We start from the raw sequence: 10,917 nt of genomic DNA on the forward strand, positions 1-10,917 counted from the left end.
CCCTTCTCCTTATGATAATCTTTTATAAAATGCCCTGTGTTTCCACAGCCATAGCATTTTCTCGCCTTAGTCCTAGATTTTGACCTAGACCTACCTTTGCTCTTCTTTTTCCATTCATTACCACTTGACTCGCCACTAGTTTGATATCCATCATGACTAGTTTGCCTAAATTGAGTTCTACCCCGCATCATATGTACCTCACCGTTCCTCTTATCATGTTTTTCAACCCTAATTTCCATTTCTTTACTTCTAAAGGAATCTATGACAATTTCAGGTATCAACGTGTCTCTACCATACTTAATGGCGTTCTTAACTTCCTTATAGGAATTAGGAATTGCATTGAGCAAAATTATAGCCTTATAAGTTTCGGACACAGTCTCAACACAATTAACTATATCTTACACCAATTTGTTGAATATATCTAAATTGTCATCAAGATCCTTTGAAGGATCCATTTTGAAACTGAAAAAATGTTCGAGCAAGTAAAGTTTATTCGGTGTAGACTTAAGCAAATACAAGTCTTCTAATTTTTTCCAAAGTTCTTTAGTGGTTGTCAGTTTACCCACCTTTCTTAAAATGACGTCAGACAAGTGTAAAATGATTGAGTTATAAGCAGGCTCATTGACTTCTTCTCTTTGTTCTTGTGAAAAATCAATTGAAAAATTGCCTTCAATGGCCTTTGAAACCTTTTGTTGGACTAAATGTCTTTCATTTTTTGTTGCCAAATAGCAAAGTCACCATTTCCATTAAAAATTCCCAAATCAAAGTTGTGAGTTGTCATCTTTACACAACAGTCAAAGAATGCACAAACCACAATCAAATCACACCAAGTAGTCATAGGGTCACAGACAGTATACACCATTCTAGATTCTCAGGGTTTCATAGGACTAGCGATCTTAGATCAAGGGAATGTTCGAACGGGTAAGGTCACGATATTTCTAATGGATTAAGTAAGCAGCGGAAGTAACAATGCAGCAAAAAATACGTCTAGCAAATAACTAGTTTCACAGTAATTAGATCACTAAGTATTACAAAACTGATTTTAACTCAAAAACAAATACTCAATCAAAAAAAATCAAGAGCACGTAACCCTAATTCTAGCGCAAGCAATGGTTGCCAAGCAATGACAACCCCCAACCTATTGTCACCCCACACGGTGATGCGCTAATGCTGAAATTAACGGGTTAAGCCAATTTACCAGAGCGGATGTGTCTGAATCCTTATAATCGAAAGAGATGCGAATCTACTACTTTAGGGCCGCAATTTTGGCCTAAAGTAATTCAGTAGATATATGCAGTTTCAACCGTTGATCCACCAGGGGCAAAATCATCCAACTTTTTCTGTGTAACCTGAAACAGAAAATAAACAGCGTTAGTACGTTCAGGGGATTGAAATGAGCAAACTGTCCGAAGGAAGTTCGCCCAAACTTGTCCCCACGCCCCACCGTAGGAGTTCGCCGTCGCCACCACGCGTCCCACCGGAAAGGGCGTCTCTGCCTGCTGGTTCCGAGTATGGGGTTAGTTTCGCTGGAAAGTTCCTGGTTTGGCCGAAATTCACAATTGCAGGTTCGGTCCTCTAAGAAAATCGCGCAACACGTCACCATTTTTGGTGGATTTCTGGCTGGAGAAGGTGACCCACGCTCTGATACAAGTTGTAGGGCCAAGTTCCAGCAAACACCAATGTAACCAGGCTCAGTTTTACCAAATAAGTCAACACCACCAACGGGTTGAGACAACTCCAAAACACCACCACCAAGTTCCCACTTCCGGTTGCTACTAGTTGGGCAAGATGAAGAACAATAATATGCCCACTAAAAAAGAACCACAAAGGTCATATGAGAGAGGAGAAGCCGAGAGGAGAAGTCACAGAGAGAGATTGGGTGTTCTTCATATGGAGGCCGAAGCAAGTGACCAAACAAGGTAAGTTAGGTTAGGTTTATTTAGTGGACCAATCAAGGCTAGACTCAAAAATAATGGGCTTCAAATTAATACCATAGCCCTCCAAGGAAATGGGACGAATCGTGAGCAACACTATTAACAATAGGTTGCTTCTAACGGTCCATAGGAATGTGGATTGGATTGTCTCGATAATTATATCGACATACAAATCAATCATATGGCCAAGGCCGATTGATAATAGAACCGGGGTTACATCATAGCCCGGGGGGTCGTTTGACAACAAATTACCTAACATAATTTATATTCTCCCAATCTTTTACAAATCAATAACCATATATTCAGAGTATACATTCATTCTTTCCCATTGTTCATATATTCTAAGCATATTATATTTTCAATTCAAAGCATGCATAATCATCTCACTTCATTTCACACCTTTGTCATAAGCAAAATGATATAACATTTATGATTAAAGCACGACCATAGGAAATAATACAAGATTTTCCCATTTCAATGTTTTTCAAATCTATCTTACTCAATTTTCCCCTTTAGAATAAATAAAAAAATGTAGAACATATGAGAGGAAGAGTATTTCATATAAGATCAACTCTTTAAATGAACCATAAAAAATAATAATATATTCCTCCTCGATTAAGCACAAGAAGTCAAATATATGCAAGTTTATATAAGAGGATATATAATCATCACTTTATAATAAAAATATTAATCAAAGCATGAGTGATTAAATGACTAAAGTATAATCATTGGGGTAAAATCTATATACATTTCAACCAATTATGTACATAGAATCAATCAAGCGTTTAGTATGAATTTAATTTAGCCACGTACTTCAAATTCATTGACAATTTCCAAAATTTCTTTAGTGTTTAAGGTAAAGCAATTGCAACCAAACAATTTTTAGTCAACTATTTTCATTTAGCATAGTCCTAATCATTTCTTGCGATGTGCGATTCTTCATTTCCACAATACCATTTTGTCTAGGCTAAGAAATTAAAGAAGCAGTGAAGCCCTCAAACATCAAACATGTTGTAGTACTATCGTCATCACTCTATTTATTATAGCAGTCATCCTTTCCTTAGTAGTCATTACTAGGTGTAAATGAAAGTGTACATATAGCATGGTTGTTTCTAAGAATAATGATATATGTATATCTTCCCTTACCACTTGGATGACATTCTTTCCTATGTGGAGGATATCTGTGCAGTGATGTGATGGATGAGTTTAAAATCAAGAGTATAGATACTACCACATGGAAGAGTGTAAAAAAAAGTGTAAATGAGAGTGTACAAGTAGCATGGTTGTTTTCTAAAAAAACACCTATATGTACATCTTCCCTTACCACTTGGATGACATTCCTTCCTATGTGGAGGAAATCTGTGCAGTGATGTGATGGATGAGTTTAAAATCAAGAGTGTAGATATTGCCACGTGGAAGAGTGAAAGGGAAAGTGTAAATGAGAGTATACATGTAGCATGGTTGTTTTCTAAGAGTAATGTTATATGTACATTTTCCCTTATCATTTGGATAACATTCCTGCCTATGTGGAGGAAATCTGTGTAGTGATGTGACGGATGAGTTTAAAATCAAGAGCGTAGATATTGCCACGTGGAAGAGTGTAAAGGAAAGTGTAAATGAGAGTGTACATATAGCATGATTGATTTTTTAGCGTTTAAAAAGCGAAAAAAGAAAAGAAAAGACATGGTTATTGGTTTCTAGTGTGCTTTTCAAATTCATATGATTGATCATAATTTAATAAATGTAAATGACGAAAAATAAAAGAATAATATACAGAGACGCATCAATTAATTTAAAATGGTCTTTCATTAAATTAACTCTATTCTCACTGTTTAACTCAAATTTATGACCCTCTTACATAAATATATGAAATTCATACTTGACTTCCAATGAGCTAAGATCCCATTTGTTATGTTAAGACTTTGAGTGTACTCAACAAATTTTAATAAAGTATTTGTATGGATATTATTATTAATTGTATCTCCCTACAGCTCCCAGATCATTAAACTAACAATTATTTGTCTTCACACATCTTATTGTTAGCATAACGTGCCTCTAAAATTTATCTCATTGAGTGTACTTGACAAAAAGTAAATTTTAATAAAGTCAAACTCATTATATAGAAATATCTAATATATCATAGTGTCAAATATATTCATAATAAACTAGTCATGAGTATACTCAACAAATTGAGATCGATTGAGAACTCTAGTTTCTCGCTATAGTGATTAAAGTCAAATAATAAATTGACTTAATATTTTAGCAATGAATTTTTCTTGCAAATGTCTCATCCTAACACACACACACACACACACACACATATACACTAACATCCAAATAAACATATGTATAATAGTGTTGACGATTACGGACTAATTCTATCTAGCCTTCTCAAGCCAAAGAAAAGACTGGTTGGTCAATTCCTATGGAATATTGCATCGACTTAGTATTAATGCACCATCTCCATGTCCTCCTCTTTCTGCACTTCCAGCTTCATTTTGTATCCTATATTAGTTGGCATACAAACCTGAATCAATTGGACACACAGGCCCATAATAATAAAAACGAGGTTGCATGTCCAAAATAGATAAAAGCTCGTAGACCCATAAAACAACAAGAATGAAACTAATCATTCAACATATCCATATGATTGAGACCATAATAATCCACTAAATATACAATCCTCACATAAATGCATTATATATAATATCTACTATTATCATATATAAACATGTTTCAAGTTTTTAGCTGTTAAAGTCGTCTAAATTAATTTAGATAAATTGATAGATACAATTAATTAATTAATTAATTAATTAATTAATTAATTAATTAATTAATTAATTAAACTATTCAATTAATATAATTAGCGGTTATAATTAATTAAAATCAAATTTTAATTAAATGTCAGATTATAGTCTAACTCTAACTCAAAGATATTACGGCGGACTAATTTAATTAAAATCAAATTTAAATTAAATATCAAATTAGACTCCAACTCTAATTCCAAAATATATTAGAGTAAAATTCCATAACTTTAGGGCTTGTTTATTTAATCAAAGTCTAATTTTAATTAAATACCAAATTAAATTCTAACTCTAATTCCAAGATTTTAGAGCAAATTGAATTTATATTTTAATTTATGACACAACTCCTAAATAAAATACAACAATTTAGGGTCAGAGCTTTAAATATAAGCTAAAATATCATTTGATGACAATTTTTAAACTCATGTATTTAAGCAAAATTTTAATTTGGGTAAAAATGGAAAATATAGATCAAGTTTAAATCATTTTTCAAAATTGCCTTCGAAACCTTTTTGAAGAATTGTATTTTGAACTAATTTAAAATTATAAACAGAATCCTCTTCAATTTCACAAATTGTAGAAAAGGCCACCTTTTACAAATTGCAAACTGACCCCTTGAACCAAAATTGAAAGAAGAGGCTCGCAACTTCGTAAAAAACAAAAACATCAAAACTCCCATTATCTCTCTTGTGGCTCTGGATGTCGACGCTGCATATGAGATGCAGTGTGTCTATGAATGATGTAGTAGTGCTGTGTACTGCTATTGCAATAGAGTGACACTGCTGCAAATCAGCAGTCGGTGCTGCTTTTGCTCGACAATGTTGATGAGCACCACTATGATTTGTAGAGATGTTTGACATCGCTGCGTAGGTAGCCATGCTGCTTCGCGCTCATACCACCTTTGCTGGCAACAGTTATTGTCGTCAATAAAGCCTTCCAATCCAATTTCGACCCAATTGATTTTCTTAAAGTAAGAAATAAGACAATTAATTAACGATCAACAATTGATTGTACCCAATATTCAAAACAATTTCTAACAAACACAAAAAAAGTTTTGGTATCATTGTTTAATATTTAATTAATATGCACAGATAAATTTAAATAATATTTCACTCATCAAGGATTTGCTTTTTATTTAGAAGGAAAGTGTGATAAGAATTATATCTTTTAGTTAATTCTGTGAAGAACAATTCAAATATGCAATCTACAGTTGTCTAATTATCCAACCTTTAATGAAAGTCTGCACATGGAACAAGAATAAGAGAATTAGCATTTCTCTTTGTTGGTACTAGCAAGATAATAGTTTTCTTGTTATGATATCTCAAACTCTAATAGCTTATTATTAGAAGTTGAAGTTAGCTTGGTCTATTAGTTAATCTAATTCATTAATTTGGCCCATTAATAAGTAATCAAACTAATTTATTTCACAAGTGTTCAACACTTGTCAATAAATTAATTAGTAACTGTATTCGCCTAGTTCTCTTTTTGTGTATGACCCATTAGGATTTCGATGAGAATGCCTAACGATATGAATTATTATTTTGATCTAATCAGAATCAATAAATCAAAAATTCCCTTTTTAATTTATTGGCAATTTCCTCAGTGCAATCTTCTTGTTTCTGAAAAGTAACCTATGAATGAAGCAGCGACACAATTCCAATCGATGGATTAGACCCCTACTCAAATGCAATCTTCCTATTTCTGAAATGCAACATGTCAATGAAATCTGCTATTGAGCTTCTACATGGTCTAAAATAGAGTAATATGGTATCTGCTGCTACTAATGCTACAGTAGCTTTAGTCTTGCAAAGCAAAGAGCAAAGTTTGGCTTGACACGAATCTGTTAATTGAATTTTTTTGTGACCCAAAAATGAAGCTTGGAGCCAAAATGAAAACTGGTACTAGAGCTGGACCAGAAACAATCACATCAAAGCCCTTACCTAGCTCAATATTTAATACACCAATTAGAAAAATTATAGCGGAATATATTGAGTCTCTTGGTGTTTTTTAAGCCTGTGACACAGAAATAATCAATTCCTCTTCCTAGCACTAAAGCTAAAACACCAAATTGCATAGCCAGTGAAAGAGGAAAAGCCTGTGCAGGAATTGTGCTAAGCCTGTGTAGGAATCGTGCCAAATCTCCAGTGCGAAAGGCAGTGAAACAGTCCGTTACCTCCGGATTTCTGGTAGTATCCTCCTAATTATGCAAACGTTTAACATCTCTGGGACAAAGCCTGTTTCATCTCTATCATCTTCCACCCAAATAATTGAGGGGGTGATTAACAAATATGGATCACATGATGTTGCTGGATGAAACCCAATAGCACCTCTAATTCCTTCTACTTTAAAGCCAAACGAAGAATTTGAAAAACCTATTAATGAATATGTAGGATACCATAATGCAGGGCACGAGTCCTTTACTGGACCCAAACCTAACTTGTTTGCTTCAGCCACTTCAAAATCTTATACGGTAGCATCTCCCAGTGCAAACCTAGCACATCGATAGAGTGTGATATGCAAACGATGATTGCCTTTGGTCAGGACATTGACTATTATAAATCTCTAATATTTAAAAACACTAGGATTTTCTACAAATACAAAATTTGAACTGGATCCAAGTTATCATAAGCCTTGCATGTACTTCAATAGCTTATTCATTGGAAAAAATAAATAAATAATTATTATTATCATTATTTTTTGGTCATGCAGTATGATCTGTATTTTAAAGATATATCCCAATTCGTTAGGCTTTTCAATACAGTCAAATAGAAAGCGCCAAGTGCACTATATTCTAGGAGCCCAAACTATGTAATTGAGTAAATTCTCCTTTATATGTTGTTGGCCAAGGCCTCCTTCTCCTTCCTAAGTAAGATTAGAGGGATAAGAATGACTTGAACAATATATGGATGTAATAAGATTATGTGTTAATTGTGTATATTTCACATGAAAGATATGTATGATAATTAACTTTACTTTCTTCATTTCTTTGTCCTTTGTTTTGAAATGGCAGACAAGGGAGACTCAAAATCTAGTATTGAAGAGCATGAAGGTTCGAGTCCTCGTCCTACGAAACCTACTGCAGGAAGTAAGCTACGGAGCATGTACGTTAGAGTCATGGAGACTTGGTGGAGTATACTTAATGAAGTTAGCACGGGGATCAGCTGATACCTACTCGATTTTCTCAAATCCATCATCTTTTTTCCAACTTCAACTCAATACATAAAAATAAATAAATTATAGGTATTGGAGAATGCGTGGTTAAAAAAAAAAAAATCCCCAAAAAAATTATTTATTGGGAGAATGTGTTATTAAAAGTTAGTCTTTTTTAAAATCATTTTTAAATAAGCTATGCATAACAAAAACTAAGTGTTTTACTAGCTCGTGCAATAGGTTTTTTGGCACAATTCCTGCACATCTTTTCCTCACGTGCTTGTTGTGTGCCTTGGTATTTGGTTTTATGCTAGGAGGGAACTTATTCTTTTTAAGTCATTAGGTTGGAAAAAGTTTGAGTACTTTCCCTTGTACGTACACATCAACTTAAACATCTATACAATCATGTTTGTTTATAACGAAATGAATAAGTCTATATATACCAAAAATAAACTTGAAAAATGCTAAAACATAGGAAATTAGAGAAACTTTTTAATTATTCAATTTGAACAGTGGATGCAGATAGAATATTCTGTAACCAGTTTTAAGTAGTTTTGACTGTAACGTGCAGACTCTATCTGCTTTCTAATGGTTTTAATTAATTGTGAATATTAACTAACGTATTAAAGCATAAACACTAGATGTAATGTGGTAAACTTCAAAGTAAAACAACCTCGGTTCCCATAGCATGAATCAAATAATCCATTAAATCAAATTATCAAGAATACAATAGTCCTAGTTTTATAATTTTGCAAAATTAGCAAAAACAATCAAAAGAAATTTAAGAACAACTCCCTGCTTTCTACTTCTTTTGACTTCTTGTTAAAGTGGTCTCAGTTTTATAATTTTGCAAAGTTAACAAAAATAATCAAAAGAAATTTAAGAACAGCTCCCTATTTTTTTGCTTCTTTTGACTTATTGTAAAAGTAGAATCAAACCCATCGTTTTTGAATTTATCACCACTTCACTATTTTACTCGGCCACAACCACTACTCGACTTAAGAATCACAATTCTTAATGTAAGCCAAATAGCTTGATCAACGGATAGAAAATATTAGAACCTGTTGCTGATGGTTCACCGAACAAGATAATGTTTTCTCAGTGCTCTTAATTCTATTCTTGTTTATTCCTTTACTTGTGTAGAGGAATCAGCAAGATTAGAATTAATTCTTGCCTAAATAATACACAATATAACACGGTAAGAATGTAGTAATATCACAAAAAAAATCTTAGATAAGTTAATAAATAAACTTAAGGAAAGTTTAATATTTTAAGCAAATCTTTCCTTAAACTTACAAGTTAACCTAGCAGAGAGTACCTAGGATGGTAAGTAAATAAATCTGTATTAGCTGCATCATGGTAGTAGCAAAATGATTCTTGTTATGCATGTTAAAACCTTAAAATCCGCAATCATAGCATTCTGCAAAGATAACTTATCATCCAGTCATTTTGAACTGACCCTTTATTTGAACCTGTATCTAGTTTTCATGTTTTTGACAATTTTAAAACTATATATTGAGTAATTCCAATAAAATTATATGTAAATATTTTTCCAACAATCTCCCCTTTTGGCTTAAATTAATTTCAAAAACCAATTTTGAATTTTTAATGTCATATTTGTGAGCATGTGTTGAGTGTTGATCAATTCATGCACATGAACTACTCTCCCTTATGGACAGAAACTAATGATTCAAACAATGTTCCCCTTAGTAGAATGCAGTGAATAAAAAATTAGCATGCAGTAAGTCGTAACAAGTGCCAACGGCAAAAAGTAATCCATCAATACCGCAAATTGAAGTTAATCAAATTAATCGAGCACTACATACTCCGAACTGCCAGTTTATGTTTTCAATCATATCAAAATTTCACTTACTCCTCATCTTTGGAGTTAAAAGCATACTGCCAAAGTAGGGAAGGGAATCAACCAACCAAAAACCAAATATATCAAGTTATTACAGCCATCCATGTGTAAGCCAAATAGTTAAGAGTTATACAGGACCAATTCAAATAGTAAATCAATGAGTAAAAGATCAGGAGGGCAGAACCAGAGGGCTTCATTGCTTCTTTGATTTCTTAGCCCTAGGCATCCTGGAATTGCCACCACGTTTGTGGGAAGCAACATCAAAGAAGCAACATGTTTCAATTCTCACCAAGGATCTGCTTTGTATTTAAATAAATCATGTAGAAAAAAATTAAAATATTGCAAGGACAACCAACTTGTATATAGTATCATGCCTTGATTGATGAAATAATAGTTGGCAGAAAATAAGAAATTCACGTCTCCAAATTCTCTCTCTTGCTGTGACTATATCTGCGTTCTACTAAAAATAATCCATAATATTTATATTGTATTCTACATGTTTTCCCATAAAATGGCTAAAATTGCTGATTTCCCTTTTCACTTGTTCACATGCCTAAAGATCAGACAATTTATTCAATTCTAATTAAAAGACAGTTGACTCATTGATAGTACAAAAGGTCATGATTGCTATGTATTATGCCAAGAAATTTGTTTGAGGAACATATTATATAATAAATCATTCCAAATTTAAAAAAAGAACAAAAGAAGGGAAGCTACTTTATCTCTCCATCAATCAAGTCATAGCCATGTAAGAAAAATACTCCTCCATTTCAACTAGTATATGTGGTCGTCTCTATCCTTTTGAATAAAAAAATTTAACCTTAATGAAAAAAAATAAAAATAATAAAATTATTAATAACAACTTTTTTAAAGTGCAATAACTTAGACTTCGTTTATCCGAATCGAATTTTTCTCGAGCCTAATATGCGTAATTATTTATGAGCTATCCAACGAGCCCAATGCTTATATACTTATACTAGTCCTATAAAAATTTAATTATTTGACCCAAAATAAAAATGAATTTAAAACATTTTTTTTAATTTCATTTTTCATTTTTTCCCTCAATATAAAAATATATCATACAAATACACTTTTATTCTAAAATTTTCGGGGCTTTACATCAAGATAGAGTATGGATGTAATATCCAGTACCATCATTTTATAATTT

This window comes from Olea europaea, chromosome 18 (assembly GCF_002742605.1).
Source record: "Olea europaea var. sylvestris chromosome 18, O_europaea_v1, whole genome shotgun sequence".
NCBI lineage: Eukaryota > Viridiplantae > Streptophyta > Magnoliopsida > Lamiales > Oleaceae > Olea > Olea europaea.